Genomic DNA, 22,178 nt, shown 5'->3' on the forward strand with positions numbered 1-22,178 from the left:
AAGGGCTTCACGGTGCCTCCTGTGTTCTTGCAGCAAAGACGAGTAACATTTATAGACAAATACCGCAGGGCGGGAGGATGCCGCGTGCACTGGTGCAACATGACATGACCGAGGCAAATCAGTTCGCACTATTTGCACCGTTAAGTGGATGAATGGTATTTGCACTAAGGCAACCGTGCAGAAATTGGTTGCACATTTGTTCTGTGTATAAATCTATAATATATATATAAGTAGTCGAGAACACAATTTTCCTATACTTTAACATTTTTATATTTTTGGAGGCAGAAAATATAATACTTGCTGCATTATTTTTACTGCACGAGGATAAGAAATAGTGTAAGTTTATGTTACCTTTTAAAGGGCTTTAATTGACTATATTTTGTTGCCAAACTGTGATGTAGGTAAAATTGTTTGTAAGCAAAATAGTGCTATGTATGTTTAACAGTAGAGCCACGCTCAGTTTTTTTCCATTTTCACCCTGGTGCTAAAACCTTTTAGTACATGCAGTGGTTGAAGTCTGCAAACTCTCTCCCCCCCTTCCACTGTACCCGTCAAACAATTTGTACCATCCAGGGTCGCCCCAGTTCTGAATACGACATCACAAGAAATGTGGGTGGTTTGCCGAGGGGATTAGTGTCTGCAGTGACGAGATAGAAGGAGACTCAGGAACCCATATGTCAGGCGCCCATTGAATGAAATATTACTACAATGTTTTTTATACGACGCTTAAAATCACACTTCTTCCGCCTCTGGGAGCTGCGAATTAACAGTATGGACAGAAGGAATTGACTAAACAACCCAGTCGGAAAGCAGCGGCGTGGCAGGGGGAACTTGGGGGCAGATTTACAAGCCCCTTGCGAGACATTTACGCCGCCGTTGCGTCACTTCTGTGACGCAGCGGCGGCGTAAACCATGCGCCATGTTGCGCCTTATTTACAACGTGACACACCTAGGGAGATGCGTCACGTTGTAAAGCCCTGCGCTACATTAAACCTGCGTCAGGTTTAATGTATGCAGGGTGGGCGTCCCGTCGGAAAAAGCCTCGGAAAAGTGACGCAGTGAAATCTACAAGATTTCACTGAGTCACTTTTCCGACGCTGCTGCGTCAAAACCCTGCGCCTGCTTGAAGCAGGCATAAGGCATGACGCAGCATGTTGGTATGGGCAGCCCCTGAGCATTGCTGGAGTTGCGTTGTGCTTGCGACACGACTCCAGCAATGCGCCGCCCTTATGCCATCAGATGCGATGTTTATCCTTGCGCCATGATGCGCTGCATTGTAATGCGGCGCATCTGTGGTGGCGCAAGGGTAAACTTGCGTGACGCATCTTTCCTGGCGCATCCCTGCTGAGTTGCAGGGATGCGCCAGGAAACATAAATTTGCCCCTTAATGCGAAGCCTTTTCTGTACTGTATCCCAAATGAGCACAGAAACCCAGGGCGGCTGTATATTTCAGATGCCGCTATTGACCCGAATGCTCGTTTGATTAAACGCGCCCTGCGGTTACACTACTCCGATTTGAGCGCAATTTAAGAGAAGGCCGCCCCCAGAAGCGTGCTTACTGCTTAGCAAGAATCAAGCACGCAGGGCCCAGCCAGAAACTCTGCTCGTACATCAAAGATCTTACCCATGGCTGGACATCCAGCGTTGGGCGAACACTCACAATATTAATACTGTACTCACCTGTGACCTCACCTGCCTCACCTTGTTTACTCAAATGACCAACTTGAATAAAAAGCTATCAAATGAGTTGTAAGCCAGAAAGTTCATTTCGCAGACAATCAGTATATTCTCTAATCATTATTATTTCTGTATTTTAATTTCCCTCTCGGGTTTACTTCGTCCGGTTCTAAAGTGAGGACTCCCCCGTCCTTCCAAGGGGCCCTACTCTCAAGTGAAGACGTACCCATCGTTTCCGAGCCCCCAGCACGCGCTACATTTCCGGCCTCCAAACCCCCCAGTACACTCCAGCCGTTTTGAATCTGCGACACAAATAAAGATACTTCTTTTCCTCGAAGGACGGATCGTCTCTGTTTTTATATGAAAGGCGAATCCCCAAGTGTTTATTTCTATTTTGTTTGTTCAGCAATCAGTACAATTCCCATTATGCCATTTTCATTTGCACATTATTTAAAAAGACAAATAAATTGTCCGAGATAATAATGTAAACGCCAGAACAGTGTGAAAAAAATAAAAAGACCCAGTAGATCAAGTTAAATAAAATAATGGGTGGCAATTTTCAATGTAAAGTAAACAGAGGTATCAGGTTATGCAACAGTACTTATGAGGCTGTGCAATAGGGTCTCCCCGTTAGGACCAGAGGGGTCCCTTTTTAAAATATTTTGATGTGAGATTTGTTAACATTGTAAACACTGTTTATTATTCTGATGTGAGGTTTTCTAACATTGTACATATTGTTTGTTATATTGTATATTGTATGTTGCACATGAATTTCAGATTATCGAATGTTTTTTAAGGGTGCAAATAATGGTGGTTTTATGATGTGATTTTCTTTCTTTGTAATTAAAGCCTCTGATGTTAAATTTCTAATTTGGTGGCACATCACTTTATGATGGGGGGCTTATCCAATATGTACATTGTATGCATGGTGAATTGCTATTAAGAGTGCATTTGTGAACGAGTGTGTTTTAAATTTTGAATCCAAGGGTAAAACTCTTTACCTCTACCATTTTCAATGTAATGTCATATAATTAATCACTGAAAAATACAATAAACAAGCATTGGCATAGCAAATAGGTCTCTCTTTTGGAACCTTATAAGTATTTAGTTATGCAGCACAATATCCTTGGTGCAACAACATAAACTGTTGCATGGCTAAACACCTATAAGGTACAAGGTTTAGCCATGCAATAGCTGATGTTGTTGCACTAAGGATATTGTGCTGCAAAACTAAATACTTATAAGGTCCCAAAAGCGAGACCTATTGGCTATGCCAATGCTTGTTTGTTTTTGATGTACTGCCCTAAGTGACACGGTTTTGCCCAGACGTAGGTCCCATGCTCACTGTGTCACTGGAACCAGGCTATACCCAGCTGATGAGCACATAACTAGGGGAAACCGGTCCTGGGTTGCTTGCGTACCAGTTCAGGGAGGACCTGGCCTGTCACTTTGGGCTGACCTGTTCCCGTAAGGATCAGGGTCCTGACTGATTTGCATATGGCTGGGTCCAAACTGAGGTGGCTGGTCAGCAAAAGAACTATGGCTTAGGATGCTACATCGAACGACTGCCAGTAGTTAAACAAATTGCAAGCATTCCTTCCATCACCTTTTGTGTGCTTGATTTAACTTTTATGTTTGACAAAGAATTAAATACACAGTAATGACGTTAAATGTAAAAAATAGGCAATACCTATCTAGCAGCTGAATGAAATCAGAAACCTGGTATCATTCTTGACTTCTCTGCTACTCCAAATTGTGTGATCCTAGGAAAATATTTTACTTTACAGAGCTTTCTTTTTCTTCATTATTACATATGAGAGCACCTTCAAGTGTCTGAGTTTAGAATATGCTCCGTAAAAAATAATATAAATCAAGGAATATAGGGTACACGTGATAATTGACTTGCCTCATAGTTTACTTGTGGCATTATCATCAAGAGGAGGGTGGCATGAATGTTTATTAGTTCATCACTGTAAATAAATACGATGCACTAAGGTGAAACACTTTTGCCCGTTAAAGAAATACACTGTTTTTGAATTTTGGAGACACTTTAGCATTCATATCTAAACATAGTCTTTTAATGTTTTATTTAGTGATTTCAACATTTAATGTAACAAAACATTAAACATATCCCAGGACAATGCATTGCACTATAGTAGAAAAAGAATTCAGTAGAGAATATAAGCAGCTGATCAGGTTGGTGAAGCAGACAATAGTCTGAAAAAGTCACAGCCAAGCAGACCAACGCCACAGTACCCTGGCAGACACAATAGCACATTAATGTAAGTCTGGCGCCGAAATACTGTCCGGTCACCTATTGACCTCAGCTGCGTAATTGAAGTGCAGTCTGGACCCTGCTTCTGCTAATGATCGCAGCGCACAACAAGTGTAGTGCCAGTAGGTATTCACACAGGATATTCCATATGTCTCATGGCCTGCTCGCAAGGGGGAGCAGGAGGTAATAAGTGTCTGGTTGTTCCATACAGTGTGATAGGTCGCAGAGACACGTTTTCACAGTGGATGCTGTTTCTTCTCCTATATACAGGCAACCTTCCTCTTTGCCATCAAGGGCGCAAAAGACGCATACCTGCGTGCCGTCCGTTGTATATTTATTGTGCATTGCATTAGGGCTAGTTTGGGGGGGGGGGGGGGGGGGGTTTCGCTTCCAGGCCAATCATTTCGGTTAGAGCCTGGAATATCTTAGTCTACTAATTAGCTGTGGGCGGGCAAAGCCATTCACTACCACTACAAGGAATCCGTCCGCAGCCCCCAAGCAAGCAGTTTAAGTGGTGCACCCGGTACAGAAACTTGAAGTGTATAAGACGGAGCCGCCCGTTGGGGCTAAGGCTCTAGCCTGCATGAACAGAATATCCATTCCTAATTGCATAGTTGTACATATCTGTTGCGTGATTTACTTGCCAAATATTTTCAGAGCTCGGCTCGTGCATAGGGTTTATGACAACGTAATTATGATAGTTTGTGACAGAACGATTTATGACATACTGATGATTTATGTCCCATGATTTATGGCGATCAGGCAGAGTGATTTATGGCAACAAAAATACGGACCAATTGTGGCTGAATGATTTATGACACACAATGATTTATGACCCGTGATTTATGATGTCTAGCTGACAATGTGTGACATCCAATTTGTAATAATGTGTGACAATGATTCATGACCCCGGCCCCCAAGGGGGTGTCCAGGGGAGTTGTACAAGTGTGACGTATGTAATAAGTAATAAAAACTGCGGCCAACAACGACCACCAAATACGACTGTTGGCTGTGTTTAGTAATGCAGATGCACGTATGGTACGGTTCTTGGAATGGGCGCAGTGCGGCCGTTATGGGGCTGACTGTCAGGCCTCAGCTTCAGCCCACTCCAGTCCGTGGCAACGTAAGAATCCTGTGTGCCTGTCTACTGAACATGCAGCAGTCTGGACGGTGGCACACGAAGGGGTGGGGTGAGGGGAGGTGACACCAGCAAGACCAAACAGAATCCTGTGCGTGCAACGCCCATTCGGCTGACAGGTTTTCAAGTGCCCTGGGTCAGGTGCCGTGAGTGGCATTGCTATGTGTGACATTTGTATAATTTCAGTGCAATTATAAGTGACATTTCAACAACTATAAGTGACACCTTCTCGTGAGCAAAATCAAGCAATGAAGATGACCTTTGACCCTGTTCACCAGGCAGGTCGCTCCCCTCACCGCCACGCAGCCCCCTGTGTGACGCTTGCCGCTGCCCGAGACCTGACTGCCTGCCGAGTGCCAGTGTCCCCCTTCCATTCTGTTCCCGTGTGAGTGCCTGCCTGCCTTCTATTGTGACTCTTTTGCCTCCTTTGTGCCTCCTTGTGCCCTCCATTTGTGACTTGTTTCTGCCTCCTTGTGTCCCCGCTTGTACCTGTATTGTTGCATGGCTAAACACCTATAAGGTACAAGGTTTAGCCATGCAATAGCTGATGTTGTTGCACTAAGGATATTGTGCTGCAAAACTAAATACTTATAAGGTCCCAAAAGCGAGACCTATTGGCTATGCCAATGCTTGTTTGTTTTTGATGTACTGCCCTAAGTGACACGGTTTTGCCCAGACGTAGGTCCCATGCTCACTGTGTCACTGGAACCAGGCTATACCCAGCTGATGAGCACATAACTAGGGGAAACCGGTCCTGGGTTGCTTGCGTACCAGTTCAGGGAGGACCTGGCCTGTCACTTTGGGCTGACCTGTTCCCGTAAGGATCAGGGTCCTGACTGATTTGCATATGGCTGGGTCCAAACTGAGGTGGCTGGTCAGCAAAAGAACTATGGCTTAGGATGCTACATCGAACGACTGCCAGTAGTTAAACAAATTGCAAGCATTCCTTCCATCACCTTTTGTGTGCTTGATTTAACTTTTATGTTTGACAAAGAATTAAATACACAGTAATGACGTTAAATGTAAAAAATAGGCAATACCTATCTAGCAGCTGAATGAAATCAGAAACCTGGTATCATTCTTGACTTCTCTGCTACTCCAAATTGTGTGATCCTAGGAAAATATTTTACTTTACAGAGCTTTCTTTTTCTTCATTATTACATATGAGAGCACCTTCAAGTGTCTGAGTTTAGAATATGCTCCGTAAAAAATAATATAAATCAAGGAATATAGGGTACACGTGATAATTGACTTGCCTCATAGTTTACTTGTGGCATTATCATCAAGAGGAGGGTGGCATGAATGTTTATTAGTTCATCACTGTAAATAAATACGATGCACTAAGGTGAAACACTTTTGCCCGTTAAAGAAATACACTGTTTTTGAATTTTGGAGACACTTTAGCATTCATATCTAAACATAGTCTTTTAATGTTTTATTTAGTGATTTCAACATTTAATGTAACAAAACATTAAACATATCCCAGGACAATGCATTGCACTATAGTAGAAAAAGAATTCAGTAGAGAATATAAGCAGCTGAACAGGTTGGTGAAGCAGACAATAGTCTGAAAAAGTCACAGCCAAGCAGACCAACGCCACAGTACCCTGGCAGACACAATAGCACATTAATGTAAGTCTGGCGCCGAAATACTGTCCGGTCACCTATTGACCTCAGCTGCGTAATTGAAGTGCAGTCTGGACCCTGCTTCTGCTAATGATCGCAGCGCACAACAAGTGTAGTGCCAGTAGGTATTCACACAGGATATTCCATATGTCTCATGGCCTGCTCGCAAGGGGGAGCAGGAGGTAATAAGTGTCTGGTTGTTCCATACAGTGTGATAGGTCGCAGAGACACGTTTTCACAGTGGATGCTGTTTCTTCTCCTATATACAGGCAACCTTCCTCTTTGCCATCAAGGGCGCAAAAGACGCATACCTGCGTGCCGTCCGTTGTATATTTATTGTGCATTGCATTAGGGCTAGTTTGGGGGGGGGCGGGGGGGGGACGGGTTTCGCTTCCAGGCCAATCATTTCGGTTAGAGCCTGGAATATCTTAGTCTACTAATTAGCTGTGGGCGGGCAAAGCCATTCACTACCACTACAAGGAATCCGTCCGCAGCCCCCAAGCAAGCAGTTTAAGTGGTGCACCCGGTACAGAAACTTGAAGTGTATAAGACGGAGCCGCCCGTTGGGGCTAAGGCTCTAGCCTGCATGAACAGAATATCCATTCCTAATTGCATAGTTGTACATATCTGTTGCGTGATTTACTTGCCAAATATTTTCAGAGCTCGGCTCGTGCATAGGGTTTATGACAACGTAATTATGATAGTTTGTGACAGAACGATTTATGACATACTGATGATTTATGTCCCATGATTTATGGCGATCAGGCAGAGTGATTTATGGCAACAAAAATACGGACCAATTGTGGCTGAATGATTTATGACACACAATGATTTATGACCCGTGATTTATGATGTCTAGCTGACAATGTGTGACATCCAATTTGTAATAATGTGTGACAATGATTCATGACCCCGGCCCCCAAGGGGGTGTCCAGGGGAGTTGTACAAGTGTGACGTATGTAATAAGTAATAAAAACTGCGGCCAACAACGACCACCAAATACGACTGTTGGCTGTGTTTAGTAATGCAGATGCACGTATGGTACGGTTCTTGGAATGGGCGCAGTGCGGCCGTTATGGGGCTGACTGTCAGGCCTCAGCTTCAGCCCACTCCAGTCCGTGGCAACGTAAGAATCCTGTGTGCCTGTCTACTGAACATGCAGCAGTCTGGACGGTGGCACACGAAGGGGTGGGGTGAGGGGAGGTGAGACCAGCAAGACCAAACAGAATCCTGTGCGTGCAACGCCCATTCGGCTGACAGGTTTTCAAGTGCCCTGGGTCAGGTGCCGTGAGTGGCATTGCTATGTGTGACATTTGTATAATTTCAGTGCAATTATAAGTGACATTTCAACAACTATAAGTGACACCTTCTCGTGAGCAAAATCAAGCAATGAAGATGACCTTTGACCCTGTTCACCAGGCAGGTCGCTCCCCTCACCGCCACGCAGCCCCCTGTGTGACGCTTGCCGCTGCCCGAGACCTGACTGCCTGCCGAGTGCCAGTGTCCCCCTTCCATTCTGTTCCCGTGTGAGTGCCTGCCTGCCTTCTATTGTGACTCTTTTGCCTCCTTTGTGCCTCCTTGTGCCCTCCATTTGTGACTTGTTTCTGCCTCCTTGTGCCCCCGCTTTTACCTGTATTTTTGCCCAGTGGTGCTCCCTTCGTCCGTTCCCATCCCTCGCTGCCCGCTTCCCGCCGCCGCGTCCCGTAGCTCCGCCCCCTTGCACCCTATTGGCCGCCGCGTCCCGTAGCTCCGCCCCCCCTCGCACCCTATTGGCCGCCCCGCTCCCACCTCCCAGCTGCTCCTCCCTCCCTCTCCCACTCATATGGAGGCCGCGCAGCGGTAGAGAGAGCGACCTTTGACCCTGTTCACCAGGCAGGTCGCTCCCCTCACCGCCACGCAGCCCCCTGTGTGACGCTTGCCGCTGCCCAAGACCTGACTGCCTGCCGAGTGCCAGTGTCCCCCTTCCATTCTGTTCCCGTGTGAGTGCCTGCCTGCCTTCTATTGTGACTCTTTTGCCTCCTTTGTGCCTCCTTGTGCCCTCCATTTGTGACTTGTTTCTGCCTCCTTGTGCCCCCGCTTGTACCTGTATTTTTGCCCAGTGGTGCTCCCTTCGTCCGTTCCCGTCCCTCGCTGCCCGCTTCCCGCCGCCGCGTCCCGTAGCTCCGCCCCCTTGCACCCTATTGGCCGCCACGTCCCGTAGCTCCGCCCCCTCGCACCCTATTGGCCGCCCCGCTCCCACCTCCCAGCTGCTCCTCCCTCCCTCTCCCACTCATATGGAGGCCGCGCAGCGGTAGAGAGAGCGACCTTTGACCCTGTTCACCAGGCAGGTCACTCCCCTCACCGCCACGCAGCCCCCTGTGTGACGCTTGCCGCTGCCCAAGACCTGACTGCCTGCCGAGTGCCAGTGTCCCCCTTCCATTCTGTTCCCGTGTGAGTGCCTGCCTGCCTTCTATTGTGACTCTTTTGCCTCCTTTGTGCCTCCTTGTGCCCTCCATTTGTGACTTGTTTCTGCCTCCTTGTGCCCCCGCTTGTACCTGTATTTTTGCCCAGTGGTGCTCCCTTCGTCCGTTCCCGTCCCTCGCTGCCCGCTTCCCGCCGCCGCGTCCCGTAGCTCCGCCCCCTTGCACCCTATTGGCCGCCGCGTCCCGTAGCTCCGCCCCCCCCCTCGCACCCTATTGGCCGCCCCGCTCCCACCTCCCAGCTGCTCCTCCCTCCCTCTCCCACTCATATGGAGGCCGCGCAGCAGTAGAGAGAGCGACCTTTGACCCTGTTCACCAGGCAGGTCGCTCCCCTCACCGCCACGCAGCCCCCTGTGTGACGCTTGCCGCTGCCCAAGACCTGACTGCCTGCCGAGTGCCAGTGTCCCCCTTCCATTCTGTTCCCGTGTGAGTGCCTGCCTGCCTTCTATTGTGACTCTTTTGCCTCCTTTGTGCCTCCTTGTGCCCTCCATTTGTGACTTGTTTCTGCCTCCTTGTGCCCCCGCTTGTACCTGTATTTTTGCCCAGTGGTGCTCCCTTCGTCCGTTCCCGTCCCTCGCTGCCCGCTTCCCGCCGCCGCGTCCCGTAGCTCCGCCCCCTTGCACCCTATTGGCCGCCGCGTCCCGTAGCTCCGCCCCCCCCTCGCACCCTATTGGCCGCCCCGCTCCCACCTCCCAGCTGCTCCTCCCTCCCTCTCCCACTCATATGGAGGCCGCGCAGCAGTAGAGAGAGCGACCTTTGACCCTGTTCACCAGGCAGGTCGCTCCCCTCACCGCCACGCAGCCCCCTGTGTGACACTTGCCGCTGCCCAAGACCTGACTGCCTGCCGAGTGCCAGTGTCCCCCTTCCATTCTGTTCCCGTGTGAGTGCCTGCCTGCCTTCTATTGTGACTCTTTTGCCTCCTTTGTGCCTCCTTGTGCCCTCCATTTGTGACTTGTTTCTGCCTCCTTGTGCCCCCGCTTGTACCTGTATTTTTGCCCAGTGGTGCTCCCTTCGTCCGTTCCCGTCCCTCGCTGCCCGCTTCCCGCCGCCGCGTCCCGTAGCTCCGCCCCCTTGCACCATATTGGCCGCCGCGTCCCGTAGCTCCGCCCCCCTCGCACCCTATTGGCCGCCCGCTCCCACCTCCCAGCTGCTCCTCCCTCCCTCTCCCACTCATATGGAGGCCGCGCAGCGGTAGAGAGAGCGACCTTTGACCCTGTTCACCAGGCAGGTCGCTCCCCTCACCGCCACGCAGCCCCCTGTGTGACGCTTGCCGCTGCCCAAGACCTGACTGCCTGCCGAGTGCCAGTGTCCCCCTTCCATTCTGTTCCCATGTGAGTGCCTGCCTGCCTTCTATTGTGACTCTTTTGCCTCCTTTGTGCCTCCTTGTGCCCTCCATTTGTGACTTGTTTCTGCCTCCTTGTGCCCCCGCTTGTACCTGTATTTTTGCCCAGTGGTGCTCCCTTTGTCCGTTCCCGTCCCTCGCTGCCCGCTTCCCGCCGCCGCGTCCCGTAGCTCTGCCCCCTTGCACCCTATTGGCCGCCACGTCCCGTAGCTCCGCCCCCCTCGCACCCTATTGGCCGCCCCGCTCCCACCTCCCAGCTGCTCCTCCCTCCCTCTCCCACTCATATGGAGGCCGCGCAGCGGACGCGCGCAGCGGGCGCGCCGCTGGCGCGCCGAAAGTGCGCCTAAGGCAAGCCCGTCTGCGCCCGTCCGCGCCTGGCCCACGCCCAGCGCCAGACCCCCTGGCCCCCGCAGATGCCAGCCCACCCGCAAGATCTACAACGCCGCCACTCTCATCGCACTCAACACCGGCCGGAGCCCCGGCTGCTGCAGAGCCACCCCAAGACGCACCCACGGACCCTTCACCTGCCAATCCTGCAAGTTCTCCTGCATCCGGACCCGTACCGCACCCGCCAAGCCAAGCACCAACAGCAACCACCTGAAACACCTGAAGTGCATCCTGCTCAACACCCGCTCCGTCCACAGGCACGCAGTGGAACTCTGGAACCTGCTCGACGCCACATGCCCAGACGTCGCCTTCCTCACGGAAACCTGGATGAACGCCTCCTCAGCACCCGACATCGCCATCGCCATCCCGGACGGATACAAGATCACCCGGAGGGACCGCGCCAACCAGAATGGAGGAGGCATCGCCATCGTCCACAAGAACATCATCCGCATCACGACCAACTCCGAAGACACCCTCACAGCCGCCGAACACCTGCACTTCCAGATCCACACCGACCCCAAGACCACCCTCAGAGGCACCCTCATCAACAGACCCCCGGGACCTCGCACACAATTCAGCGAAGACATCGCCGACTTCATCAGCCCGCACGCCCTCCCCTCCGCTGACTACATCCTCCTTGGGGACCTCAACTTCCACCTGGAGAACAACAACGACCGCAACACCACCACCCTGCTGGACAACCTCGCCAACCTCAGACTCAAGCAACTGGTGACCACCCCCACCCACTACGCCGGCCACACGCTCGACCCCGTCTTCTCCTCCAGCAAGGACATCACCTTCAGCCACGCCACCGGACTCCACTGGACAGACCACAGCTGCGTCCACTTCAGCTTCAGAAGGACCACGACTCACCACCACCCGCAACTGCTCCCCCGCAGAAGCTGGAACAAGATCACTGCCGACAGGCTCACCACATCCCTGAGCCAGAACCCCCCCACCAGATCAGCGAACCCCAACCAAGCCGCTAACAACCTCACGAAATGGATCAGCAACTGCGCAGACTACCTCGCTCCACTGAAGAACCCCCCCGCCAGACCCGGCACCAAGAAAGCATCTTGGTTTACCGACGAACTCAAGAGCTCCAAGAAGAACTGCCGGGCCCTCGAGAAAGCCTGGCGCAGAGACCCAACTATAGACAACATGACCACTCTCAAGCTCGCCACTCGAAGACATCACCAGCTGATCCACGCCACCAAGAAATCCGCATTCAAGGAACGACTGGATAACAACGCCCGCAACAGCAAGGAACTCTTCAACATCGTCAAAGAGCTCTCGAACCCCAGCGCCGGAAACAACGACATCACGCCCTCGCAAGACCTCTGCAACTCGCTCGCCTCGTTCTTCCACAGCAAGATCGCAGACATACACAACAGTTTCAGCACACAGCCATCACACCCTACTACCGAAACAACGCCCCCCACCACCACCCTCCGCGCCTGGACCCCAGTCAACACCGAAGACACCATCCGCACAATGAACTCCATCCACTCAGGATCTCCAACCGACCCCTGCCCTCACCACGTCTTCAACAAGGCCGACTCCGTCATCGCACCCCACCTGCGGGACATCATCAACGCCTCCTTCGACACCGCCACCTTCCCAGAGAGCTGGAAGCACGCCGAACTCAGCGCCCTACTGAAGAAACCATCAGCAGACCCCAGCGACCTCAAAAGCTACCGCCCCATCTCGCTCCTTCCTTTTCCGGCCAAAGTCATCGAGAAAACCGTCAACAGACAACTGGCCGCCTTCCTCGAGACGAACGGATCCCTCGACCACTCGCAGTCCGGCTTCCGGGCCAATCACAGCACCGAGACTGCCCTCATCGCAGCCACCGACGACATCCGAGCTTTGCTCAACAACGGGGAAACAACGGCCCTCATCCTCCTGGACCTCTCCACGGCGTTCGACACGGTCTGCCACCGCACCCTAGTGCAGCGCCTCAACAACATCGGTATCCAGGAGAAGGCACTGGAATGGATCATCTCCTTCCTCGCCGGAAGAACACAGAGAGTCCGCCTACCCCCGTTCAGATCCGAGGCCACCGAAGTCATCTGCGGCGTACCACAAGGATCATCACTCAGCCCCACCCTCTTCAACGTCTACATGAGCCCCCTCGCAGCCATCGCACGCCAACACAACCTCAACATCATCTCCTACGCCGATGACACCCAGCTGATCCTCTCCCTCACCAACGACCCTGCCACCGCCAGAACCAACCTACACGAAGGGATGAAAGACGAAGCCGAGTGGATGACGAACAGCCGCCTGAAACTGAACTCAGATAAGACGGAAGTCCTCATCCTGGGATCATCACCCTCCGCCTGGGACGACTCCTGGTGGCCCCCTGCCCTTGGCAGCGCACCCAAACCAACAGACCACGCACGCAACCTGGGCTTCGTCCTGGACTCCTCCCTCTCCATGACCAGACAAGTCAACGCCGTCTCCGCATCATGCTTCAACATCCTACGCATGCTACGTAAGATCTTCCGGTGGATCCCCACCGAAACCAGGAAGACGGTCACCCAGGCCCTCGTCACCAGCCGACTGGACTACGGCAACTCCCTCTATGCCGGAACCACAGCCAAACTCCAGAAACGACTCCAGCGCATCCAGAGCGCCTCAGCACGCCTCATCCTGGACATTCCCCGACACAGCCACATCTCCGTACACCTGAGAAACCTGCACTGGCTCCCCGTCAGCAAGAGAATCACGTTCCGACTCCTCACCCACGCACACAAAGCTCTCCACAACCAAGGCCCAAGATACCTCAACGACCGCTTGACCTTCTACACTCCCACCCGCCAGCTTCGCGTAACCAGCCACGCCCTCGCCGCCGTCCCCCGCATCCGAAGAGCCACAACAGGAGGAAGATCCTTCTCCTACCTGGCTGCCAAGACGTGGAACTCCCTCCCCATCCACCTCCGCCTGACCCAAGACCACCTCTCCTTCAGGAAGCAACTCAAGACCTGGCTGTTCGAGCAGTAGCGGACACCCCTCCCCCAAGCGCCTTGAGACCCTCCGGGTGAGTAGCGCGCTATACAAATGCTTGATTGATTGATTGATTGATTGATTGAAACATACATACATGTATCAGAAATTAAACTCATTTGAGGAATGAGAAACTCTAAGAAGATCTTAAAACTGCTGTACAGCACCAGAAATGGAACGGCACTTACGTGTGAATGTGTGAGGTGCCCTGCTTCTAAGCACCTCCCGTTACTGTCCCCACAGGACCTCCAGCCCTCTGCCTCCCTGAGTTCTGGGGCGCTCTGTCCGCCCTACCATGCCTCTCACAATCCTAAGGGAACACCCGGGTTGCAGGCACAGAGAGCAGGTGCAACCTCTTACTACAGGGGTAAATGTGTGAGGCGCTCTGCTTCTAAGCACCTAACACCAATGATCCATGGCCCCCTCCAGCCCTCCTTGAGTTCTGAGGAACTCTCTCCACCCTACCATGCCTCGTGGACACCGCTGCAGACAGGCACGGACATTGATTGGGCAACAAGTAGCACTAAGCAGCTGAGGTACAAAAGTCACTCACAGCAGGCAGCATTATTTTAAAAAATGACCCCTCGACTCAGTGACACCAAAAATAATTACAACATACCCCCTGCACAGATCACACCACAGCAGGACTCTCACAGAGATCTACACAATTATGTGCTGATGACGCTGCTGAAAGTAATGTGTTATGTGAGACTGATTGCCGATCGGTCGGGTCCGTCACCACTGACCAGAAGCACTGCAAATCACGTCAACCTTTACACTGATGCACTACCTCCATTTCATTGAAAGATGCGCACACAGCTCCCTTAGTTTAGTATCAACTGAACTGCAACTGGCGGAATTGGATATGCACATTTGACTGCTGTGGTCCATGGATTTCAGTTCAGTTTTGTGAACTCAGTATTTGCCTGAACCAATTAAAACGATTTAGTAAATGCTGTGTGACTTCAACTTACTTATGTCACCAACTGAGGGATCGCTCCACTCCGGGACTCCTCAAAAATTGTATGTACCTAACACTGTAGCCAGACAGATTAGGATCAGAATATAAAAGTGACGGGCACCGGGTAAATGCAGAGCTGAATTTCTATGCATTCTTAGTGATGGTTTGACCGTGGGGTCACGTAAGGACACAGCGGCAAGGACTGCCACGCTAAGAACTTAGAAAGAGTCCACTGAAGATCCCCGGGCATGGCAGGAGAAGAGCCCAAGTGGGGCCTTACCGTTTTACCTGAGGGACCAGCATATTCTGTGCTCACGGTGAACAATGATTGCCGGCACACAGGGCCGGAGATTATTGAGTCCTTGGACTCTTAGGCCCTGTGTCATCTCAAGGCACAAGAAGAGGTGTGTGGGGCAAGCCGCGGTGTGTACGAGAGAGAGAGAGAGAGGGAAAAAAATGTAAGGGCAGGGAAGCAGCCTGACATCGGACACAGTGCAGCACTAGTGCCAGGCTCAGGCCGTGATGATTCCAAAACCTGCCCCCGCGGTAATCATTTCCTTTTAAAATGCCGCTAGCCTTAGTCCAGGCTGACTGTCCCTGTTGTGAGTTCTGATGGGCCTGGCTGCAGGCTAATGCACAAACCTTACTGTTCAGTGAGTGTGACAGATGACTCCTACTCGGGCTGTGACTGACATTAACTCAAACAAGTTGTAAAACGGCATATTACGAAAAATGAAGACTTGGCGCACAATATTCCCTATACCCAGCCAAAAGGTTAGTGAGCAAAATTGATTAATCCTGTTCCTAGAACTGGAACCATTTCTTTGGGGCCAGGAGGTCAACTCCTCTTATACTTTTTCACTGTACATGGTTTTCAGATTAACTTGGTTGGTAAGCTCAATAATTAATACACAGCTTCGATTTTTTTAGTACACTACTTTCCCAGGAGAAACATTGAAGAGAGTGAAAAATATCAGCACAGCAAGGAGACAGGAGGCGTGCGGGGAAAGAGAGACTGAGTCCCATGACGTTCACTCCACTGCACTCTAACTCAGTCGGGCTCAGCAAAATCACATTCACAGCGAGCGGCAGCCATCATAAGCCCCACAGCATGGGGTCCCCTGCAAGCAGACAGCAGCTCTGAGATAGTCGAGCGCCACCCGCCAACCAGTGAGGCCCCACGGCGACGGCCTTCCTCTCAAACTTCCCGCGGCGCTCTGGCAGCAGGAGGATGTGACGTCTCACACAGCTCCATCCGGCCAATCGAATCAATCAACTTGACTGGACCCAGCCCTGGAGTCATGGTGTCTGACTCGTGGCCGCACAGCGCCGGGCGGGGAATCATCGCATAAATAAGATACATTGTGTTGTTGCACCAAATGACTATGAGTCTGCCAGCAGCACCTTAGCTTAGCTGGAAGCCCCCAAGCCTGCAGAGCAGCGTGCACACGCCACAGGCTGTGCCCTGCTACCTGATCCTTGGCAGGGCTGATAACAAAACGCGAGTGCCCCCCACCCCCCTGCAGGAATCAGATATGCTGCTCACACTCACTTCAGTAGGGGCTGAGGGGCCCCTCCAGTATGGGAATGCCTGGGGGACCCCCGAACTGCGGGGGCTGCGGGGGCCCTTGTTATGCCCCTGTCTTAGATAATCTTTTGTTCCATGCAGAAAACTCTTATCTGATAAAAACTGCAGTTGCCTGGACCATCGGAAGTTAGTTTCCAGAGTCGGTTCATTCAATTCAGTTAAGGTGGCATAAGGTCAGATATTTTAGTTAATTCTAGAAGAATAAATCCCAGCCAGTGTAAGTCACCAGTCTACCACTTCTCTGATATCACAGAAAGACTTACTTATTCTCAGCCTCAGCCCATTTTGGCAAATTGTCCGGCCAAGCCAATGTATTCAGTGTTTATGGAGGTTTCAATGACAGTAATCACTCTTTCATTCTGGATGAAGGCCAAATCAGCAAACTTGCTGTTTGGTTTGTTTTTCTGTTAGCACACTGCACATGTCACAGCTACCACAGCTCTGTTTGGTGAATGCAGGCTTAGCAATGACCTGGAAAAGATTCCATCGCTTAATACGCGGTCTAGCTTTTGCTGCCTCGTCCAGTGCGTCAGAGGCCCTGCCCTCCCTGGCAGTCCACGCATTTCACAGTCAGAGATTTCCATTAGGGCTGAGCATAAAAGCTGCTTCTGAGAAACCAGCAATTGCCTGCTGTTTTGCCCCACCATGTTTGCTTACTTAAGACTAAGGGGCCTATTAGGATGGCAGGTGGACTTTTGTCCGCCCGCCACCCTTGCAGTGCTGGGACCGCCTGCCAGTGGTGCGGCGGTCCCACACAGGCAATTAGGATGCCACCGCCACCGTGTCGGTGGTATCCCCTATTCCGAGCATTGTGGCGGTCGGTGCTCACAGCACCGCCCACCACTATGCTGGGAATGCAAGCCGTGCATTGGCATGCACAAGGTGACAGGCACAGCGCGGTACCTGCTACTTAGTCCGTGCCAATGTGTGCACCCCCCACTCCCCCCAACTACCTTGTGGCCCGCTACTGGCCCCCATAGGCAAAGACTGCATGCCTTTCCATGGCGGCAACGCTGCGATGGAAAGGCACATCTCTGCTTGCATGCTAATATGGATGGCGGTGTCTTGCAGACACCGCCACCATGTTAGGCCCCTTTTCTGCCCAGTCTCCTGTGAGACTGGCAGAAAACCGGCAGACGGTCTTTCCATCCACCGGGGTCCCCCTCGCCATCCTAATATGGCGGGGGAAATGGGAGGCGGGCGGAGAATAATGGCGGGCGGATCGCCACTGCCATACGGGCGGTGGCGATCGGCCCACCATTATAACAGACCCCTTAGTCTTCCTGAACCCGATTCTTCACCTACAGATCCTAGTTTCTGCTACGCCCTGGAGTTCCGGTGCCTGCTATTTTAGGCTGCTGCCTGCCTACCTGCCTTCATCCCTGGTCCTCAGAAGAAGGCAGGGGTTCTGAAAGATAAAAGTAAAAATTCTTACTAAAAGAGCAGGTGGTAAAGTGCAAAGTATAAATGTTGTGTAGAGTAATACTGTAATAGATACTTTTTTCTGTGCATCGCCATTTCCGGATTCTGAAGTTCCTGAAAATTGAAGACATTACATGTGATTAGGAAAGTGTGTTTCTTCCAAAGACTACTGCTTAAACCTTTTTTTTTAAGACATTTAATTTGAACTTCCTCTGATCCAGCCTTATCTATTGTCAGCCCTTGGCATGTTCTCATCTTATATTTTTTCTGCAGAAGCGACAGGAAGCCACATAGCTAATTCCCAACATCACCCTTGAACTAGGAAAACCCAACAAAGTCAAAGTTTACCGAGCCCAATGGGCAAGAGGAGATAGAAAGAGAGAAAACAAATGTCCCTCGCAGACTGCTCTAGGATGCGACTGTTTACTCATGCCAGGTAAGGTTCTTCCTATGGAAAGAGAGAGTGAGAGATAGATCATGCTTTCGTGTGTAATATAACGAAGTAGAAAGAGGTCATAAACATCTGCCTCATTTAATCCACTCTCTCTCTTGTCGATAGAACTGAATATATATATATATATAAATAGATAGATATATATATAAAAAAAATAATTTATATATATATTCACTGAAAAAAACACAGGTTTCAGGGACGTTATAGTTAGTTGGACATTTCACTTGTACAAAACCAGAGAGATTTGGCCACTACAATTAGTTGAGCTAACTATAGCTCGCGTCCCCGCAATGCACTGCTGATGACATCACATATTGCCTTGCCATGACCTGGTCAGTGACATCACTGATGACATCACTGATGACATCATCCAGTGACTGTGTTTCTGTAAAGTATTAAATGTTTTATATATATATATATTCACTGAAAAAACCATAGGTTTCAGGGGCGTTATAGTTAGCTGGACTTTTTACTCGTACAAAACCATTGAAATTCCCCCGTTATAGTTAGTTCAGCTAACTATAACTCGTGCGCCCGCAATGCACTGCTGATGACGTCACATATTACATCACTCATGACATGGTCAGTGACATCATTCATGACATCACTGATGACATCTCAAATCAGTGAATTTTTAAGGTTTTTTAAATGCTAATTCCTAACTATAACGTGCCTGAAACCTATGGATTTTTCAGTGAATTTCAAAGGTTTTTTAAATGCTAATTTCTAACTATGCCTACAGAGATAGGATATGTGAAGAAAGAAGAAAAAACGCACAGAAAGAAAAAAAAGAAATGCAGAAAGAAGCAACAGAAGTCCTCAAAGACGAAGAAAAGTGCAGGAAGAAGGATAACGTGCAGAAAGAACAAACAGAAGAGCAGAAAAAAGCCTTGTTGCAAAATTATCCTGTACCCTCAACTTTTTCAGACGGATACTGGTGGTAACTGAGTCTGACTAACCAGTCCTAGAGACAGTGCTATGTTAAAAGACACTCAGAATACAGTGAAAACACCCACATACACTAGGGAACACTATGCGTTGGGATCCCCCTGTGATTAGCATGACCTCCTCTGTAAGCCCCTAGTATATAATAGGGCAGAGGATTAAAACTACCTCTTAAAACGCGCCACTGGGCGTGTTTGCACACGTCACCTCAGGCCCCGTCCCCTCCCTTCCCCACTGTGTAAACACGCCCTGTGGCCGTTTTAAGTTGGGAGATTAAGTCCCCTAGGTACCACTAGGTACCTCCAGTAAGCGCCACAGAGCTGCGTTGCAGAGAGATGTAAAAAGGGGCACGGCCTAGACCACCTCTCTGCAACACAGCGCAGTGGTGCTTACTGGAAGCACCTGGTGGACTAGTTGGCCCCCAGGGTTCCTCAGGATTGAAGGGGAATTATTTCCCCAACTTAAAACGCGCCCCAGGGCGTGTTTGCACACGTCACCTCAGGCCCCGTCCCCTTCCTTCCCCACTGTGTAAACACGCCCTGTGGCCGTTTTAAGTTGGGAGATTAAGTCCCCTTGAATCCTGAGGGTCCCTAGGGGCAAAATAGCCCACTAGGTACGTCCAGTAAGCGCCATTGCAGAGAGGTGTAAAAAGGGGCACGGCCTGAACCACCTCTCTGCAACGCAGAGCAGTGGCGCTTACTGGAAGCACCTGGTGGGGTAGTTGGCCCCCAGGGTCCCTCAGGATTGAAAGGGAATTATTTCCCCAACTTAAAACGCGCCACAGGGCGTGTTTGCACACGTCACCTCAGGCCCCGTCCCCTCCCTTCACCACTGTGTAAACGCGCCCTGTGGCCGTTCTAAGTTGAGAGATTAAGTCCCCTTGAATCCTAAGGGTCCCTAGGGTCAAACTAGCCCACTAGGTACCTCCAGTAAGCGCCACAGAGCTGCGTTGCATAGAGGTGTAAAAAGTGGCGTGGCCTCAGAACACCTGTCTGCAACGCAGCTCCCTGGCGCATACTGGAGATACCTGTTGGGCTAGTTGGCCCTCAGGGACCCTCAGTATTGAAGGGGAATTAATTCCCCAACTTACAACTGGCCATGGGGTGTGTTTGCAGAGTGCTGCAAGGAGGGGGCGTGGCCTCCGGCGTGATGCCGGTCTTTTATTTATTTTTTTTTTTTTAAGAAAGTGGGCTGTGTGGCCCCCCTTCTTTTTCTAATTTATTGGCCCTGGGGACCCCATCCCCCAGGGCCTGCACCCTAATTTTTTTTTCTTGAAAAAATAAATTTGGACGGGGGCCGCGTGGCCCCCCCTCCCAAGGCCTTAATCGACCCCAACCCCCGGGTCATGGCCTTTTTTTTTTAATTCTTTAGGAGGGGGGCTGCGTTGCCCCCCTCCTCAGGCCACTTATGGCCCCGGGGACCCCATCCCCCGGGGCCGGCCTTTGTTTTTTTAATGTTTTTTTAAATATATTTATAGAAACACCTAGGACATGCTGGACAAACCATATGTGCCTATCACCATGACGATTTGCGTGATATTCATTAAAAGGCGACTATGCATACAATTTATCCACGTGGAATGTATTTACACCGCTAGTGAAGCTCTGACGTGTCTGACGCCCTACCATGCCTAATCCCGGCGCCCCTGCCGGTGAGTACTCTCCAAGTAGACACCCTTGTTGTTTATTTATACAAACATGGGTATTGACGGGCACATTTAATACACAAGTGCACCAAGCCATTCAAAGGGGATTCGACAAAAATTTGACCAAACTATGCAAGAAACCCCCCTCACGGTTAATAAAACACACATCCACCGCCGGATGTGTAATACTTTTTATTTTACTCTCTGGAAAGAAGACAAACCTCACTTGAGAGTCACAGCGTGCTCCTGGCTGAGCCCAATGCTGTGTTACACCCACCAGTGCCCTTCGAGTGCCACACACCTCTGTGTTGTATTCCACCAGGTGGTGCGTATGCTATGACACTTTCTAGCCCATGTGCACTGTAACACCACCCCATGAATATGTCATGCCACACTTGCCTTCGCATGGGTTATATTGCCCCATCTAACGTGCCTTCCTCGATGCCGATGTCATAACGCACAGCGCTATGCCATACATATTACAATCTGGGATCCATATCTTTGTCACAGTGCATATGCAACGTTACACTCCCCAGCACATATTTTATTTTACAACTTTAGAATACTAGTTAAGTTACACAACACTGCCCTGTGCATATTACACTCCAAGGCGCATATCGCATAGCACGCGCTAGTGCCTGTGCTATCTCGCGCTCTCCAATGCATATTATATTTCATGCCCCGGTTCATCTTATTTCACACTTTTTGGTGTATAGTTTATACCATATACTATATCTAGTTTTCATTTTCAATCGTGCTCTCAGGACTATGTTCTATATAACACTGCGTCCACCTACCCTTTTCACGGGCATTACATTTTGCAATGGGGGGTGGAGGGTCAGGGGGTGTTTCTGCCAAGTGAGTCACAGTCACAAACGTCCTCTTCTTCCTGAATAAAAGTGAGATTATGCTGCATACTTGTTCATATTTTAAGTAGTTCGCACAGACACACATTTTAAAAACAATAAAGTTCTTAATACCCACCTTCTCTGAACAGTTAGCTTGCTGCCCCATCCACCCACTCCCTATCCTCTGTTGTCTGAATCCATGGACTAGCCTCCTCCCTCCTGCCATGCATGGTCTGATGTGCTGCCACTGCCCTCCATTTAGCATGCTCTACTGATTGTACTACCACTGCCTCTTCCTCCTGCCCACAATGGTCTATTATATTGCCACAGCCTCTCTTGCCAGTCCTGTATTGTTCGTTTGTTGCCCCTGCCCCCCTTTCCACTTCCCTCCATAGTCTGTTG

General features: G+C 50.5%; 1 long non-coding RNA gene across 1 annotated transcript in view; it reads left to right on the forward strand.

Annotated features, from left to right (window-relative positions):
- The window catches only part of LOC146857537 (uncharacterized), a 136,120-nt gene that overhangs the window by 108,317 nt on the left and 5,625 nt on the right, over positions 1 to 22,178 (forward strand). Inside the window, exon 4 of the long non-coding RNA XR_014979585.1 lies at positions 18,158 to 18,320. This is a non-coding gene — a long non-coding RNA (uncharacterized LOC146857537). The remainder of the gene's footprint in view (positions 1 to 18,157; positions 18,321 to 22,178) is intronic.

Source organism: Triturus cristatus, chromosome 3_2 (genome assembly GCF_964204655.1).
Source record: "Triturus cristatus chromosome 3_2, aTriCri1.1, whole genome shotgun sequence".
Taxonomy (NCBI): domain Eukaryota; kingdom Metazoa; phylum Chordata; class Amphibia; order Caudata; family Salamandridae; genus Triturus; species Triturus cristatus.